The sequence below is a fragment of the Bos javanicus genome, chromosome 8 (assembly GCF_032452875.1).
Source record: "Bos javanicus breed banteng chromosome 8, ARS-OSU_banteng_1.0, whole genome shotgun sequence".
Taxonomy (NCBI): domain Eukaryota; kingdom Metazoa; phylum Chordata; class Mammalia; order Artiodactyla; family Bovidae; genus Bos; species Bos javanicus.
Window position 1 is genome coordinate 99,827,021 of NC_083875.1, and position 20,477 is coordinate 99,847,497.

The window sequence follows — 20,477 nt, forward strand, 5'->3', positions numbered from 1 at the left end:
TCCCGGCAATCTTGATTCCAGCTTGTGCTTCATCCAGCCCAGCGTTTCTCATGATGTACTCTGCATATAAGTTAAATAAGCAGGGTGACAATATACAATTTTGACATACTCCTTTTCCTATTTGGAACCAGTCTGTTGTTTCATGTCCAGTTCTAACTTTTGCTTCCTGACCTGCATACAAATTTCTCAAGAGGCAGGTTGGGTGGTCTGGTATTCCCATCTCTTTCAGAATTTTCCACAGTTTATTGTGATCCACAGAGTCAAAGGCTTTGGCATAGTCAATAAAGCAGAAATAGAAATTACTGAAAGAGCTTGATGGAAAATGCAGGATGCTTCCAGAAATGTCTTCAAAATACAGCATTCTTGGATCTTATTACCCTTGCAGTATGGACCTGATTATTATAGTTCAAGGGGAAAATACTGGGGTGACCAGGTGTCCCACTGTGCCTGGAATCGAGGGACTTCTCAGCTTGCTGGACTTTTCAGTGCTAAATTGGGAAGTCCCAGGAAACCCAGAGGAAATTGGTCATTTTAAGAGTTGCCAGCAAAGGCACACCTTGGAGAACAAAAACAGGATGGCAAGATTGTTAGCCATGGAGAAAAAGGAAGGGCAGAGTGGTGAGGCAGAGTCTCAATGTGGGGAGGCAAGTCCAGTCAAGACTTCCTCCACCTCCAACGGTGAAGATGCATTCTATTTTTTAATTTCATTTGAAATCTGAATTTTCTTGATTTCTTATTAATTTACCTGTGTGATTATCAGTGAGCAATTCAAATAAGGAAATGGTGCGGTCCTAGAGTTGAAGGTGCTGGCAAAGATACACTGCAGGACTTAATGCAGAGACTGCCTGTTTTGTCTGTGTCCAAGTTAGCCCCCCAGGTCTTCCAGAGAATAAACAGATAACTGAAATTGCTTCCTTTGATGACCCATTTGTCTGCCCAAGGGCAAAAATCCCCAGACAACCTTCTGGCTGGCTGCCAGCTGATCAGCATTTTACCCAAAGCATGAAATCAAAAGTAGCTCAGTTTTTTGTTTGTTTGTTTGTTTTTTGTTTATTTTTGTCTCCTTTCATTCTTTCTCATATTTAAGTCATTTATTTTGTTGTTAGAGGAACAATAAATAAAACAATTTATTATTGTTTTCCCTCATGCATAATTAAATAGTATGCTAATAACTTTACTGTATGTCCTTTGAGTTATTCTTTGACTCTCATTCTGAGGCTCCACTGTGATAACAGCCACCATAGAAATGTGTAGATTAAAGTGCACCTGGATCTTGTCTGGACCAGGACCCCTTGGGTCCTTGGCTCATCTTCTCTTGGCTCCTGTGATAAGGCTAGTGTGGAGTGTGGAGACTGGCCTCTCTGGCTCTCACATGCTAAACTGATGCCTGGTCTCACCCGTTTCTGCTTCTGGTTCTTGGCTCTGGTTGAACAGAGTGAGTTGAATTTACCCTGGTGGCAACAATGGTGGCATCTGAGTTTCAATTCTACGACCTAACTTGAGTGATTTCTGTCAGTGGCAGTTGATAAGAATCAGTAGTCTAATGTCCATGACCCTTCTTTGCTTGTATGCCTGAGGATTCATATTGTTCCTGGCACTTGAGTGCAAAGTTGAAGAGCTTTTGGTGTTTTTCTTCCTACTAATAATGTTCTCTCTGTTTATGTGTTCTGATTTGTGTCAATTTGGCTTCCTCTGACCCTCATGCTCAGAGCCTTTTTCCTTCTTTCAAAATTCTCATCATTTTTCATGTACATTTATTATGATCCTAATCAGGCCAATATCTGCTAAGTTAAAATTCTTGCACCAAAAATTAAAAGGAAGCTAAAGCCCTAGTATTCAACCATCTATTTTGGTTATTCTTAACAGTTGAATAATGCCCAAATTACTTTGTTCAGGATTTATAAAATAAGGCTGAAGAGAGGAGATTATTGCTATTTAAAAAAAAAAAGAAAAGAAAAAAGTATGGGTACTAGAAAAAAGAGAAAGATTTTGGTAAAACCAGAGAGAAAAATCAGAAATTTACACATATTTTTCAACACTGTGTTTCCCAAGAGGAACAAATGGTGATTAATTACATGTTTTTATTTTTCAACTGATCAATATACTTAATAAATATTAGTACCTGTTTCAGGCAAAAGAGACATGACAATCAAGTGCAACTCATGATTCTGAACTGGGTTTTTTCCTATGAGAAAGTGTGAAAGTGTTAGTCGCTCAGTTTTGTCCAACTCTTGGTGACCCCATGGATTGGAGCCCACCAGTCTCCTCTGCCCATGGAATTCTCCAGGCAAGAATACAGGAATGGGTTGCCATTCCCTTCTCCAGGGGATCTTCCTGACCCAGGGATTGAACCCGGGTCTCCTGCACTGCAGGCAAATTCTTTATCATCTGAACCATCAGGGAAACCCATTTTATGCATGTGTGTTAGTCTCTCGGTCATATGTTTAACAGATGAAACAATCATAAGCTCACAAAATAGTTGGAAATACTGCCAAGGCCTCTCATTTCCTGAACTATCTGAGAATAATTTGCCAGCCTTATGTCTGTCACTCTGTCTCATGTGTACAATATTTCCTACAAGGCCATTCTTCCATAAAACCACAATACAACTATCGAAATTGGGAAATTAACTTAGATGCATTATTACTATTACTATATGTTATTGTATTACTATACAATCCTCAGACCACATTCAAGCTTTCTAATAATATCCTGTATAGGAAAGAGCTTTCCTGGTGGCTCAGATGGTAAAGAATCTGCCTGCAATGCAGGAGGCCTGGGTTCCATCCCTGAGTTGGGAAGATCCCCTGGAGAAGGGAATGGCAACCCACTCCTGTATTCTTGCCTGGAGAATTCCAGGGGCAGAGGAGACTGGTGGGCTCCAATCCATGGGGTCACCAAGAGTTGGACAAAACTGAGCGACTAACACTTTCACACTTTCTCATAGGAAAAAACCCAGTTCACAATCATGAGTTGCACTTGGTTGTCATGTCTTTTTCACCTGGAACAGTTCCTCACTCTTGCCTTGATTTTCATAACCTTGAAACCTTTGAAGATTATCAGTCAGTTATTTTGTAGAGTGTCCCTCAATCTGTTTGGCCTGGTGTTTCCTCATGACTAGCACAGGTCGATGACATTACCACTTGATGGACACGAGTTTGAGTAAACTCCAGGAGTTGGTGATGGACAGGGAAGCCTGGCATGCTGCGATTCATGGGGTCTCAAAGAGTCGGACAGGACCGAGCGACTGAACTGAACTGAACACAGGTTATGCATCTTTGGCCGGAATAACACAGAAGTGATACTTGTTCTTCTCACAGTGTCCCATCAGGTGGAGAAGGGTGTCAATTGGTCCCATTACTGGTGATGTTTACTTTGATCACTTGCTTAAGATGGTACCTTTCAGGTTTTTCCTCTATAAAGTTCTCTTCTCAATAGCCCATTTGTCATTCAGCTAAGCTTCTTTCTCTCTCTTTTCCCCATTTTTTTCCTTTCCACTATTATTGACTCATAGGATTCTGTTTTATTCAATGGGTTATAATCTGTTTCTATCGTTATTTCTGTTGCCCTCAACTTGGCTCCTGAAACCAAATCAGTCCAGATTGGTGCCTGTCCTTTCAACACGTTCCATCGTAATTTGAGTACTTCATAAATTGTTTCAGGCTTATCTTGTACTTTTCCAGTTCCAGTTCTAGAAAAAGACATTTCTCCAACAAGCACTGGTCCCTTTTAGTGGAGAATGATGTCTAGAAACCCAGACCTGGGGACTAGATATCCTGATTTTTATTGAGGTATCACTGTTCCCAGGCCCTCTTTTTGTGGGTGGGAATAGGGAATATATGTTTGTGTGTATGTATTATATATACTGCCAGGCTCCTCTGCCCATGAAATTTTCCAGGCAAGAATACTGGAGTGGGTTGCCATTTCCTTCTCCAGGGGATCTTCCCAACCCAAGGACTGAACCCAGTTTCCTGCATTGCAGGTGGATTCTTTACTGACTGAACCACCAGGGAACCCCTACATATGCACACATCTTTATTTATCTCTCTATATATCTTTATTTATCTCTCTATATCTTTATTTATCTCTCTCTATATCTCTCTATAAATTTTATCTATTTATCTATGTATCTTTATTTATCTCTATATATATCTGTATATAAATTGAGAACTGTGAGTTAACACCAAACCTCTTATTTCAGTCCAACACCATAGATTTTATTGTTTTTCTTTTGACATTTATTACTTCATTTTCTGACATTGAGAAACCAGACTCATATTATCCACATGTACCTCTTTATTTGTTCAATCTTCCATAAGTGACCATTTTCAAATCTATGCCATCATCTTCACTTTTGACATGCCTCGTATTCTACCCTGATGGTGTGTGTGTGTGTGTGTGTGTGTGTGTGTGTGTGTGTGTTGCTCAGCCGTGTCTGACTCTTGGCAAACCCATGGACTGTAGCCCGCCAGGCTCCTCTGTCCATGGAATTCTCCAGGCAAGAATAATGAAGTGGGTTGCCATTTCCTTCTCCAGGGGATCTTCCTGACCCAGGGATCGAACCCTGGTATCCTGCATTGCAGGCAGATTCTTTACCACCTGAGCCACCAGGGAAGCTCAATCTAATATGGTATTATTTGATAATGTCTCATATATTAAAAACAACTAAGGTGTACCTAGTTCTGATGTACTGTAACTTTAAAATATTTTACTATATATATAGTTACCTATACCTCATTCTATTCAGACAGCCTTCTACTGGAGACTCAAGCATTAGCATTTTTGCCAATAATGGATATGTCTTCAGATTAAGATTTTCTTGAAATATAGTTGAGGTACATTATTGTGTTAGTTTCAAGTACACAGAAAAGTAATTCAACTTTATGTATGTATATACACACATGTAGTTTTTTAGATTATTTTCCATTATAGGTTATTATAAGAAGTTGAATATTGGTCCCTATGTTATATAGTAAATCCCTGTTGCTTCTCTAGTTTATACACAGTGGTGTGTATACGTTAATCCCATACTCCTAATTTATCCCTGCCTCTTTCCCCTTTGATAATAGGATTGTTTTTCTATGTCTGTGAGTCTCTTTCTATCTTGCAAATAGATTCATTGATATTATTTTTTAGATTCCAAATATAAGTGCTTTCATGTGACATTTGTCTTTCTCTGACTTACTTCCCTTGGGATGATATTCCCTAGGTCCATCCATGTTGCTGCAAATGGGAAGATTTTATTCTTTTTTATAGCTAATATTTCATTGTATGTACATACCACATCTTCTTTATTGGTTGAGATTTTGATATGGTGTAAAAATAAAAGAAAAAAGATAATGACTTATTAGAGGCACTTCAATAGCTGAAAAAAAAGTTATTAAAATTAAAGCCAAAACTAAAGAAAATGCTCCCAATATCTGATCTGCCAACAAGTAACCATTGTCTGTATGGGCTCCAGGATTCTGGCAAGGCAGAATGGGCTATGGGTGTGTTGAAATCAAACTGTCCAAATTTTCAGAAGTGCTTACACTTTACACTAACTCTGATATTAGCAACACAAACCACACCTGAAAACTTCTCCTGTGCTCCCACCCTGTGGAATGCTTACAGGAAGACTCCTGAGACTTGCTTGTTTCCCCATCTAACCCTCTCCACTTCCTTGTACTCGGATTCATCCACTCATGAGATCAAACATTTTTCTTGGGTTTCTTGGTGTCCTCACCTTGCCCCTCCTCAAGTTTGCTGGTTCTGACCCCAGGTTGTCCCCAAGTCTGTGTCCTCCCCTCATCCCTCTTAAACTTGGCAGTCTGTACTTGCTTTGGTGCTTGACCTGGCTCCTGCAGTGCAGATGGGGGCACGGGCCTCTTTTGTTTTCATAAGGAAATTGAAAGGTATGTGGCACAGAAGCAAGATATATTCTAGAACATATTTGCTTTATAGCACAGCAAGTTCAAACCCAGAAGTATTCTGAAAAACATCAATTGTTAGCAATTTGGGTGGGAGAGTTCAGTGATTTGCACAATGCCATATTTGATCTGATCCATCTGTTCCTTTATGTTGAACTTTAATATTCATTCAAAAATTGATATTATTTGAAAGACTACCCTGTACCCAAATATTTTTCCCAAGACCAGTCACAGTGTCTGAAATCTGAGCATCAGAGATTCATTTGATGAAGAAAGGAACTTCTAAAATATTTTGGGTCCTTAAGTGCCCTCTGTGGAAATAGGAATCTCCATGGGAGGATTGTGAGTCTGGAAGAGGTTCATAGGTCCTTGAGATTGATTTCACTTTTCAGATCCAGCTTCTCTCCTGCTCACTAGTTTTGTTTGGACTTACACACTTTCTAATGTTTTGGTGTTAGAGTGCTATGTAAATGATGCTTATGAATATGGAAAATGCAAAGGGAGGAGGTGATGTGTTGTTGGAGATAAACACACTTAGTCAAGTTCATCTTTGTAAGTTGCTTAAGATGCTGGCGCAGAGGGCTGTAGCTCAAGTTAAAGAGAATGCCCAGGGGAAAAATCATCTGTAACGTTAACTAGAACCATGAGTTAAGCCTAGGGGGCTGGAGAATGTGAATGTAGTTTGAAGAGCCCTCAAGGACAGCTTGGGAGGCAGAAATGCCACCCTAGGCAGAGGGTCTCACAGTTGGGACATATGGGCTTCTGGCTACCATCTTGTATGTCACACCTACGTACAGTCAAGAGAATGGGCTTCAAACTAGTCATCTGCGTGGAAGAGGGTGGGTAGAAGCTTCCAGAACTGCTGCCACCTCTGAGTTTCATAAGTGTCCTTACTCCCTTCCTGTCACTCATCTGCTTAGAGGTGCATTAAGTGGCTTGTTCTGACTTATCCTGAAACCCATAACTCCCTCAAGAAAACTTGTGTATGCCCTGACTTCTCCTCTATAACAACCAGCATCTTTTAAAGAAGCCCAGAGGCTTCCCCTCACAGCCTATTCATTCCTAGGTAGCCGTGTAGCCAATTATGTGACTCAGCAGGAAAGCTATGAAACATCCACATTTGCGGTTTGTGAACATTCAAACCCATCACAGCTGATCCCTTGAAACAAAGATTATAAAGGGCAAATATGGCCTCTGATCCATGGGATTATTTAAAAATTTTTAGTAGTCACTAACCATTTGCTTTGGGGAGATTTTATGTAAAAGTAAAGGTGTTTTCTTGTTTCCCTTGAGAAAACTCAGAAGATCTAGACACACTAGACCTATATTCCTCCATGGTGGTAGTTGGCTGGGGTTGAGTCCAGAGTACCACTTCCAGATGGTGTATGGTCCCCATGGTTGGTCATAGTCCCTATGATTTTCTATTGTCCCTCTACTGGGCCCTCTTTGCTCATTTAAAATACATGCCTGGCAATATCACTGATGAACATAGATGCAAAAATCTTAACAAAATTCTAGCAAACAGAATCCAACAACATATTAAAAAGATCATACATCATGACCCAAGTGGGCTTTATCCCAGGGATGCAAGGATTCTTCAACATTCACAAATCAATCAATGTGATACACCGCATTAACAAACTGAAAGATAAAAACCATATGATTATCTCAATAGATGCAGAGAAAGCCTTTGACAAAATTCAACATCCATTTATGATAAAAACCCTCCATAAATCAGGAATAGAAGGAACATACCGCAACATAATAAAAGCCATAGATGATAAACCCACAGCAAACATTATCCTCAATGGTGAAAAATTGAAAGCATTTCCTCTAAAGTCAGGAACAAGACAAGGGTGCCCACTCTCACCACTACTATTCAACATAATTTTGGAAGTATTAGCCACAGAAATCAGAGAATAAAAAGAAATGAATCCAGATTGGAAAAGAAGAAGTAAAACTCTCACTGTTTGCAGATGACATGATCCTTTACATAGAAAACCCTAAAGACTCCACCAGAAAATTACTAGAGCTAATCAATTAATATAGTAAAGTTGCAGGATATAAAATCAGCACACAGAAACCCCTTGCATTCCTATACACTAACAATGGGAAAACATAAAGAGAAATTAAAGAAACAATTCCATTCACCATTGCAACAAAAAATAAAATACTTAGGAATAAATCTACCTAAAGAAACAAAAGACCTATATATAGAAAACTATAAAACACTGGTGAAAGAAATCAAAGAGGACACAAATAGATGGAGAAATATACCATGTTCATGGATCGGAAGAATCAATATAGTGAAAATGAATATACTACCCAAAGCAATCTATAGATTCAATGCAATCCCTATCAAGCTACCAATGGTATTTTTCAGAGAACTAGAACAAATAATTTCACAATTTGTATGGAAATACAAAAAACCTCAAACAGCCAAAGCAATCTTGAGAAAGAAGAGTGGAACTGGAGGAATCAACCTACCTGACTTCAGACTATACGACAAAGCTACAGTCATCAAGACAATATTGTACTGACATAACAAAGAAATATAGATCAATGGAACAAAATAGAAAGGCCAGATATAAACCCATGCACCTATGGACACCTTATTTTTGACAAAGGACGCAAGAATATACAATGGAGAAAAGACAATCTCTTTAACAACTGGTGCTGGAAAAACTGGTCAACCACTTGTAAAGGAATGAAACTAGAACACATTCTAACACCACACACAAAAATAAACTCAAAATGGATTAAAGATCTAAATGTAAGACCAGAGGCTATAAAACTCCTAGAGGAAGACATAGGCAAAACACTCTCTGACATAAATCACAGCAGGATCCTCTATGACCCACCTCCCAGACTAATGGAAATAAAAGCAAAAATAAACAAATGGGACCTAATTAAATTTAAAAGCTTTTGCACAACGAAGGAAACTATAAGCAAGGTGAAAAGACACCTTCAGAATGGGAGAAAATATTAGCAAATGAAGCAACTGACAAAGAATTAATCTCAAAAATATACAAAAAGCTCCTGCAACTCAATTCCAGAAAAATAAACGACCCAATCAAAAAATGGGCCAAAGAACTAAACATATTTCTCCAAAGAAGACACAGATGGCTAACAAACACATGAAAAGATGCTCAACATCACTCATTATCAGAGAAATGCAAATCAAAACCACAATGAGGTATCATCTCACGTCGATCAGAATGGCTGCTATCAAAAAGTCTACAAACAGTAAATGCTGGAGAGGATGTGGAGAAGAGGGAACCCTCTTACACTGTTGGTGGCAATGCAAACTAGTACAACTAGTACAGCCACTATGGAGAACAGTGTGGAAATTCCTTAAAAAACTGGAAATAGAACTGCCATATGACCCAGCAATCCCACTGCTGGACATACACACTGAGGAAACCAGAATTGAAAGAGACACGTGTACGCCAATGTTCATCGCAGCATTGTTTATAATAGCCAGGACATGGAAGCAACCTAGATGTCCATCAGCAGATGAATGGTTAAGAAAGCTGTGGTACATATACACAATAGAATATTACTCAGCCATTAAAAAAAGAATGCATTTGAATCAGTTCTAATGAGGTGGATGAAACTGGAGCCTATTATACAGAGAGACATAAGCCAGAAAGAAAAACACCAATACAGTATACTAATGCATATATATGGAATTTAGAAAGATGGTAACGATGACCCTGTATGCAAGACAGCAAAAGAGACACAGACGTAAAGAACAGTCTTTTGGACTCTGTGGAAGAAGGCAAGGGTGGGATGATTTGAGAGAATAGCAATGAAGCATGTGTCTTATCATATGTGAAACAGATTGCCAGTCCTGGTTCGATGCATGAGACAGTGTGCTCATGGCTGGTGCCCTGTGATGACCCAGAGGGATGGGATGGGGAGGGAGGTGGGAGGTAGGTTCAGGATGGGGAACACATGTACACCCATGGCTGATTCAGACAATGGCGCCCCACTCCAGTACTTTTGCCTGGAAAATCCCATGGATGGAGGAGCCTGGTAGCCTGCAGTCCATGGGGTCGTGAAGAGTCGGACACGACTGAGCGACTTCACTTTCACTTTTCACTTGCATGCATTGGAGAAGGAAATGGCAACCCACTCCAGTGTTCTTGCCTGGAGAATCCCAGGGACAGAGGAGCCTGGTGGGAGGCCGTCTATGGGGTCACACAGAGTCGGACACAACTGAAGTGACTTAGCAGCAGCATAGCAAAAGCCACTACAATATTGTAAAGTAATTAGCCTCCAATTAAAATAAATTAATTAAAATAAATAAAAGAGGAAACAGTTTTAAAATTTTAAAAAATAATAATAAAAATATAAATAAATAAATAAAATACATGCCTGGTGTTTGTGTGCTAAGTTACAAAACTCACCTAAAACTATCCTGGGCCTGCATCTTTGAGAGAATGGCATAGAGGTTAGAAAAGGAGTGGGGAAGACTGTAAAAACAAAATCACTCCATTTCAAAATGTTTAACTGATGCACACTGTATAGGCTTCAAATCTTAGCCTGAGCCAGACTTGGACCTTCTCAGTGACTCAAGTTCACTGCCCAGGTAGGCATTTGTATCATACTCACTGGGCCAACATTGGAGATATGCATGGAAATATTCTCTTTCACTCATTTGGAAAGAGGCCAGGGTGTACTTCTGTTTTTCCTAAATGGTCTGAGAGTTCCAGGACCAAGAATAGTAGATCTGGGGAGCAAGAAGATAAACTGATCTCATCCCATACTTTTCCTTAGCTTCTGTTCCTCAAATCTGTGCCCCCAGGAATGGCTCACACATCCAGCATGGCTGGGAGAGAGACAGCCAGAAGAGGGTGGAGATGCCACAGCACCATCTCTTTCCTGAGGTTTCGACCTCAACCCAGGAATGCCCCTGCTGTTTTCATTGTGCAGTAAGTTTGTAGGGGTGCCAGGGGCGGGGTGGGGGAGTGGTTATGGAAGAATATGGATTCTGGAAATCTGAGAAAGTAAAATAAGACTATTACTTCCCTTTTCTTTAAAAATAGGCTGTGTTGATGTTTGGCATTACAGTGTGAAATCTGACGAGTGTAGCTGCCTTGAGTGGAACGGAAGTAAATTTGTTGGATTTTGAGGAGGTCAGGAAATGATGATGAAAGGGTTTACATAAGGCATTCATGGGATATGAGGAGGACACCAGCCAAGAGAGGGGGTCAAGGAGTGTCATTGAGTGTAACTGACAAAGGTGATGGGATGGAAAGGTTGGTATGCTTCACTTGATTCAAAGGAGGATATTTAAAAATTGTATCCAGAATAGAAACTTAATAGGGGAGAAATGGTGGCTGGGAGGAGGGTGTGTAACTTATGGATCCTTCCAATAATGGCACTTTTGCTACCTGAAAATCAAATGATTTCTTATTGGGAGTGTTGCAGGAAAGGGGACCCCTTCCAGGGCCCGAAACTGGGCTCTTGTCTAACACTCGGAAAAGAATTGTCCAAGGAGATACGTGCTGACAAAGCAAGAGATTTTATTGGGAAGGGCACCCAGGTGGAGAGCAGTAGGGTAAGGGAACCCAGGAGAACAGCTTTGCCGCGTGGCTCGAAGTCTTGGGTTTTATGGTGATGGGATTAGTTTCCAGGTGGTCTTTGGCAAATCATTTGAATTCAGAGTCTTTCCTGGTGGCGCATGCATCGCTCAGCCAAGATGGATGCTAGTGAGAGGGATTCTGGGAAGTGGACGGACACGCGGTGTCTCCTTTCGACCTTTCCTGAACTCTTCCGGTTGGTGGTGGCTTATTAGTTCCGTATTCCTTATCAGGATCTCCTGTCATAAAACAACTCACTCAAATGGTTACTATGGTGCCTGGCCAGGGTGGGCGGTTTCAATCAGTGTGTTTCCCCTAAGAGGAGTATTTTACCTTATTTAACATAAAATCAAAAACACAATGTTTGAGTAATCTGTTGAATCACTCACTTTCCTCTAAGTCCTCTGACACCATACTTTCATAGCAATCCAGATTGGTAGAAAATTAAGTTCCATTAGTTCCTCAGATATTACTTTTCTCCTGACCTCTCTGCATAGCTCTCCAGGGAGCATGTGTTTCATTGGTCACAAAACAAAATACGAGGTGGTCCCAGTCCAGAGGGAAATGAGGATCAGCTTCTCGTTTGTTGAGGTCTGAATCCCCTGGTGGCACCTCAAGGCTGCTCTTGAATGCCGTGTCTCAGTTGGTCTTATCATCTTTCAGTCAGTCATTCGAGCCGTGAGAATCGGGCTTGGTGCCTTTCTCTTACCCACACTTTCTGTGTCCTGGCGTATTTCTTAATTCTCTCTTTCCCATGCTAAATATGGCTACCCTATTTATCATTTCTTGTCTAAATTGTGTCAGCAGGCTTCTAACTAGCTGTCTATCCTAAACTAAGAGAGACCCTGAGTGTCTCCAGTTACAGTTCTCTCCTTGTGATTTGGAGGTAAGAAGGGGTGTTGTGTTTGCCAACATCATCCTGTCCCTTAGTGAAGCCTGCGCAGGCAAGGTCCTTTACTGACCTTCTCCAGCCTCATCCTTAAGCACCTTCTTCAGGACCGTGGCATTGCACAGCTCCACGGGACAGCATTATACTGCATTGTATGTAAAAGGGGGTTCTGGTGTGGAGTGATACTATGGTCCTTTTTTTTGCCTCCCATTCCAGCAAATGCCAGAAACAAGTAGATATCACCCTGCTGATTACCGTTTCTTTGTCTTTGATTTTGTTGGTCCTTCTTTCTAGAACATCTTCTCATTACTTTTCCTTACCTCCTTGGACACACAGACACACAGAGATACACACAGACATGTGAACACATGCGCTGCTGCTAAGTTGCTTCAGTCGTGTCTGACTCTGTGCTACCCCATAGACGGCAGCCCGCCAGGCTTTGCCATCCCTGGGATTCTCCAGGCTAAAACACTGGAGTGGATTGCCATTTCCTTCTCCAATGCATGAAAGTTAAAAGTGAAAGTGAAGTCGCTCAGTCGTGTCTGACCCTTTGTGACCCCATGGACTGCAGCTTACCAGGCTCTTCTGGTTAAATGTTATTCATCCTTAAAGACATAGCCTGAGCATCAACTTCTCCAGCAAGATTTTCCTGTTTCTCCATTCAGCCTTACCTTTGTAACCACCTTATAACATGGTATTTCAGTTTTGAAATACAAAGAGTCAGTTGCTTCTGACTCTTTGTGATCTCCATGGACTGTAGCCTGCCTGACTCCTCTGTCCATGGAATTTTTCAGGCAAGAGTACTGGAGTGGGTTGCCATTTCCTCCTCCAGGGGATCTTTCTGACCCAGGGATTGGACCCACATCTCCTGTGCATCTCTTGGATTGCAGGAGGATTCTTTACCACTAAGCTACTGAGGAAGCCATAACACATATCTATGGAGACCATCAACTGTAAAGACTTGGATCTGACAAAAGATATGTCCAAGAGAGTACAATTTCTTGAGATCTTGCTCAAGGGGAATTTTTACATTATTTTATTCAACAAATATTTATTAAGAGCCTACTATGTGCTGGGAACTGTTCTAGGGGACATATAAGTGAACAAAATAGAAAAATAAATCCTCACCCCCATAGGCTTACATTCTAATGAGTACTTAATTGCATTCACATAAGTAAATATTCTCCTCACATTTTCCTGAGAGCAAAAGAACATTCTCCCTTCAAGGATAAATCAGTTTCCAATTCCAGAAGAGACAAATGTTTTCCAACTTGCCAATGATCCTCCTCAAAGCATATTAAAAAAGAATACATTTGAATCAGTTCTAATGAGGTGGATGAAACTGGAGCCTATTATACAGAGTGAAGTAAGCCAGAAAGAAAAACACCAATATAGTATACTAACGCATATATATGGAATTTAGAAAGATGGTAACAATAACCCTGTGTACAAGACAGCAAAAGAGACACTGATGTATAGAACAGTCTTATGGACTCTGTGGGAGAGGGAGAGGGTGGGAAGATTTGGGAGAATGGCATTGAAACATGTATAATATCATGTATGAAACGAATCGCCAGTCCAGTTTCGATGCATGATACTGGATGCTTGGGGCTGGTGCACTGGGATGACCCAGAGGGATGGTACGGGGAGGGAAGTAGGAGAGGGGTTCAGAATGGGGAACACGTGTATACCCGTGGCAGATTCATGTTGATGTATGGCAAAACCAATACAATATTGTAAAGTAATTAACCTCCAATTAAAATAGATAAATTTATATTAAAAAAAATCTTGTGGGCAATTTTAGGCAGTGTTACTTTTGATGTTGACATTTAATGTTTATATCAGGAGATGAAAGTATTTAATGAAGAGATACATAAGCTACCTTTAGAGATACCACCAAGTAACCAAATACCTTTTCCAGCTTTATTCAGCATAGGAGAGCTGAAAAGATTATGCCAGATTAAGCATCCATAGCCTTATAGCAATTGAACATCATCTAGCTCTTCTGGCTCTTGGCTTAACCAGTGAGCAGTGTGCTTGTGTGACATTGGACTGGTTTCTCTCCCATGTGTGGTTAAGGGGCAGCTTTTCCTTGGCAAAGTCCCCTTGATGAGTCCATGGTGTCACTGGGTTATCTCTGAGAGGTCATTGTTCATCTTCCATCGTAGGTCAGACTTGGCAGTGGTGAAATAAGTGTTCTTGCTACATCTGTACACGCATAATCATGGGCTGTTCTGAACACATACGTCATCTTGTGGGTGGGTGAGAGGATTCTAAAAACAAAAAACAAATAGGCCTTTTCAGCTTTTTGAGCTAAAAGAAAACAATAAGTGTATTCCAACACAGAGGATAGTCCCAGGTCAGACATAGAAGTTTGTGTTGGCTGTTGGACTAGGTAACCCCCAGAATCCCTCCAGTCATCAACAAACGGTGATTGCAAGAATCATCCATGAATCAGAAGTCAGTGCTATCAGTGTCTTGTCTGAGCAGACTCATACATAGAGGGAAGTCAATAGAAGACTTATGAAAAAGAGGGATAACGTTTGCCCATGTTTAACCAAAGAAAAGAGCTCTTTGCATTTTGCTAACATCCCTCCTGTCACAATTGTAGCATTAGTAGATTCACAGGAAGCTATTTGGGGTGACATATTTTCAGAGAGAACTAATTAATGATGAAAGAAGAGTGAGACATGAAGGATAATGGTGATTCCGTGATATTAATTCCGGCTCTGTAAACCAAGTCGGTGGGGGGCTGGTCTGCAGATGAATGCAACTCGGTAAATTACGTAATTACACCCCCACCTCACATACACATACATGAGCAGCTCTAGATGAACAAATACCCAATTTCTATTAGAGGTAGATTTCTTTCCTACATACCAATGTCTCTAATAGTAACATTACTGACATGAAAGTAAAAGGGTAGAATGATCCTTGTTATAAAATATGAAAAATACATAAAGCTCCACAGGACATAATACTTCTAGGAGTATAGTTGAAATCCAGTAATGCCAAGCAAATTAGAAGACTGCTGGTTTTTTATTTTAATTATTAACCTAATGGTTTGCTTTGGGTTTGTGGATATATTTGGATGGTGCCTGGAGCTTGACAAAGCGATCATTCTTATTTTCTTCCTTCCCAGGTAGACTTAAAATGATAGTAATATCTTTATCCATCACTGACAAGGAAGGCAAGTGAAGATGAATCCTGAATATACTTTCCAAGAAACTAAATTTCAGTCTAGGCAAGGTATAAACATTAACGGCCTAATATATATGGAAATTTTTGAAAGCCCATTTAGTCATTTTGTTTTGTTTTTACTTTTTTAAAAGATTTTTTTTTTTTGATGTGGACCATTTTAAAAGTCTTCATTGAATTCGTTACAATATTGTTTCTGTTTTATGTTTTGGATTTTTGGCTGCAAAGCATGTGAGATCCTAGTTCCCTGGCCAGAGATCAAACCCACTCTCCCCATTGGAGAGCCAAACCTTTATCGCTGGATCACCAGGGCAGTCTTTAGCACAAAGCGCTGGCCATGATTATCCTATGATGGTCTCGGGAGTTACTGTAATGTGTGGGGTCGTGTGTTCCTAGACTGAAGGACTCCAAAATGATGTTGTGTTTTATTGTCCTGTGCCCATTTTCACACCTTTCTTCCTCAATTTTAACTACAACTACCTGAAATAATGCCTTTCCTGTTTTTCTCCAACCTCTTCTAATTGTGTGTTTCTGTTTCTAGTAAACCAGAAAAACATTTCACCAAACAGGCTCGGAATTATATCTGAAGTAGTTGTGTTAGGAGTTTTGTTTGGTTTGGATTATGAAACACTAAGGTATGAACCCCTCATTCTCTATCCCTCACACCTGCCCCCAAACCCATAATTCTGCCTATAATCTCAGGCAGATTGCTGAAGCCCGCCATGGTCCCCAGTTGAAAAAAATTCCTGTTTCTAAAGCTTATTCATTATAACTATATAAAAATCCTGTTAGATATTCTCTAAGAGCTAGTCATTCTGTTTTTATACCAAGAGGCTGAAGATTTTGGTTCTGTTGATGAATTTGACTCTTGCTAACATATAACCTCAGTTGTTTAACTACTCTAAGCTTCAGTTTCTTAGTCTGTAAAATGGTGATAATAATCTCTCAAAGCAAGATCGAGGGATAAATATCAAACAATGTATACGCAAGCAAATTGGAAACTCCAGACAACTAGAACTTGGCCTGAGGTTCATAGACAATGGATGGACTTCATAGGTCCACAGACTACCTGATATTAAAAGCAAAATGTGGGTTTGTGTGTTTTTCATGGACGAAGAGGCCACAGTTTTCATCAGATACTTAAGAAGGTTATGACCCTAAGAAGGTTAAGAATAATTATTTATGGGCTGGACTTCATGATATTATTGTTTTATCTGTTTTCTAGTTCTAGACTATATTTCAGATAGTTATGTTATTGATTTTAAGTCATAAATATGTATTTGGTATATTAACAGTACTTGGTGAGTTTAGCTTAAATGAATAAACTATTACAGAGTGTGTATTAATGGTTCCACACAGCCATAACCTGCTACTTTGTAGCTCTGCCGTATATATGTGTGTGTGTGTCACATCCTCACTTAATCAATGAGAATAAACAAATTGATCATCTATTACCTTTATCTGTATTGATTTCCTCTCTTCAATACTATGAAGATACATATTGATGGCTGTTAAATTGAGATTTTAAAGGCAAGTTACAGTGCAATAATGATCATGATCATGATAGCTTATTACTGCATAGCTATTGTTCATTGTCTACTAAGTACCAGGCACTGCTGCTGCTAAGTCGCTTCAGTCGTGTACGACTCTGTGCGACCCCATAGACGGCAGCCCACCAGGCTCCCCCGTCCCTGGGATTCTCCAGGCAAGAACACTGGAGTGAGTTGCCATTTCCTTCTCCAACGCCTAAAAGTGAAAAGTGAAAGTGAAGTCGCTCAGTCATGTCCGACTCTTCTCGACCCCATGGACTGCAGCCTACGAGACTCCTCCATCCATGGGATTTTCCAGGCAAGAATACTGGAGTGGGGTGCCATTGCCTTCTTCCAGTACCAGGCACAGTGCTAGGCAATTTATGCATATTGTATCTAATTTTCAAACTAACCTTTAAAGATAAGTTTTATTGTTTTCATTTTATAGGGAAAGAAACCTGAGACATAATAAGTCCAAAATCACAAAGCTAGTCAATGACCAAGCTGGAGTTTTAACCAAAGTTTGTTTGACTCTAAAGTCTTGTAATTTTTTTCCCCTAAAGCTAAATATAGCAAACAACATATTTATAGCTCTTAACACAGTCTAAGCCAGTCCTGTAAAATAAGTTCTCATTTTTCCATTGCTTTTTAAAATTGTAATAATCAATCCACTAACTTCCAAGAAAGCTTCCAATTCACTAGCTTCCTTATGGCAGAAAGCAAAGAACTAAAGAGCCTCTTAATGAAAGTGAAAGAGGAGAGTGAAAAAGTTGGCTTAAAATTCAACATTCAGAAAACTAAGATCATGGCATCTGGTCCCATAACTTCATGGCAAATAGATGGGGAAACAATGGAAACAGTGAGAGACTTTATTTTAGGGGGCTCCCAAATCACTGCAGATGGTGACTGCAGCCATGAAATTAAAAGACGCTTGCTCTGTGGAAGAAAAGCTATGACCCACCTAGACAGCATATTAAAAAGCAGACATTACTTTGCCAACAAAGGTCTGTCTAGTCAAAGCAGTGGTTTCTCCAGTAGTCATGTATGGATGTGAGAGTTGGACTATAAAGAAAGCTGAGCACCAAATAATTGATGCTTTTGAACTGTGGTGTTGGAGAAGACTCTTGAGAGTCCCTTGGACAACAAGGAGATTCAACCAGTCCATCCTAAAGGATATCAGTCCTGAATATTCATAGGAAGGACTAATGCTGAAGCTGAAACTCCAATATTTTGGCCACCTGATGTGAAGAACTGACTCATTTGAAAAGACCCTGATGCTGAGAAAGATTGAGGGAGGGAGGAGAAGGGGATGGTGGAGGATGAGATGGTTGGATGGCATCACTGACTCAATAGACATGAGTTTGAGTAAACTCCGGGATTTGGTGATGGACAGGGAAGCCTGGTGTGCTGCAGTCCATGGGGTCGTGGAGAGTCACATATGACTGAGAGACTGAACTGAACTGAATTGAACTTCCAAGAACTTAGGATGCACCTACAATTCAATTTAACCTTTATCTTAAAGAGATGCCCATTGAAAGATTTTGGGCTTCCCTTGTGGCTCAGACAGTGAAGAATTTGCCTACAATGCTGGAGACCTGGGTTCAATCCCTGGGTTGGGAGGATCCCCTGGAGGAGGGCATGGCAACCCACTCCAGTATTCTTGCCTGGAGTATCCCCTTAGAGAGAGGAGCCTGGTAGGCTATAGTCCATGGAGTCGCAAAGAGTCTAACACGACTGAGTGATTAAGCACATTGAAAGATTTTAGGCAAGATGATTATATGATTAGATTTGTGCTTTTGAAAGGTTGCTCTGGCTGTTCAATTGAATGGGTTGGAACTAGATGTGACTGGAGGTGAGGAGGCCAAGAGGGAGCTTATTTTATCAACAGCATAAGACATAAGGACAAGAGAATGGCTTTGTGACTTTTCAGGAGGTAGCCCAGATTGATCTCGCTGACTGACTGCATACAGCAAGTCAGGACGTTAGGGATCAAAGATAAAGCCCAGGTTTCTGCAAGCACCCTTCCATCTGTGTTGTTAGCATAGGAAAATTCCATGGACAGAGGAGCCTGGCAGGTCCACGGAGTTGCAAAGAGTCAGATACGTCTGACTGAGCACTAACCACATACACACAGGCAGGGTATTCAGTTCAGTTCAGTCGCTCAGTCATGTCTGACTCTTTGTGACCCCGTGGACTGCAGCATGCCAGGCCTCCCTGTCCATCACCAACTCCCGGAATTTACACAAACTCATGTCCATTGAGTCGGTGATGCCATCCAGCCATCTCATCCTCTGTCGTCCCCTTCTCCTCCTGCCCCCAATCCCTCCCAGCATCAGAGTCTTTTCCAATGAGTCAACTCTTCGCATGAGGTGGCCAAAGTATTGGAGTTTCAGCTTCAGCATCAGTCCTTCCAGTGAACACCCAGGACTGATCTCCTTTAGGATGGACTGGTTGGATCTCCTTGCAGTCCAAGGGACTCTCAAGAGTCTTCTCCAACAGCACAGTTCAAAAGCATCAATTCTTTGGCGCTCAGCTTTCTTCACAGTCCAACTCTCACATCCATACATAACCCCTGGAAAAACCATAGCCTTGATTTTATGGACCTTTGTGGACAAAGTAATGTCTCTGCTTTTTAATATGCTATTTAGGTTGCATAACTTTCCTTCCAAGGAGTAAGCGTCTTTTAATTTCATGGCTGCAGTCAACATCTGCAGTGATTTTGGAGCCCTAAAAAATAAAGTCAGCCACTGTTTCCACTGTTTCCCCATCTATTTCCCATGAAGTGATGGGACCGGATGCCATGATCTTCATTTTCTGAATGTTGAGCTTTAAGCCAATTTTTTCACTCTCCTCTTTCACTTTCATCAAGAAGTTCTTTACTTCTTCACTTTCTGCCATAAGGGTGGTATCATCTGCATATCTGAGGTTACTGATATTTCTCCCAGCAATCTTGATTCCAGCTTGTGCTTCCTCCAGCCCAGCGTTTCTCATGATTATGTGCTCTGTATATGTTAAATAAGCAGGGTGACAATATACAACCTTGAATTACTCCTTTTCCTATTTGGAACCAGTCTGTTGTTCCATGTCCAGTTCTAACTGTTACTTCCTGACCTGCATACAGGTTTCTCAAGAGGCAGGTCAGGTGGTCTGGTATTCCCGTCTCTTTCAGAATTTTCCACAGTTTATTGTGATCCACACAGTTAAAGGCTTTGGCATAGTCAATAAAGCAGAAATAGGTTTTTTTTTTTCTGGAACTCTCTTGCTTTTTCAATGATCCAGTGGATGTTGGCAATTTGATTTCTGGTTCCTCTGCCTTTTCTAAAACCAGCTTGAACATCTGGAAGTTCATGGTTCACATATTGCT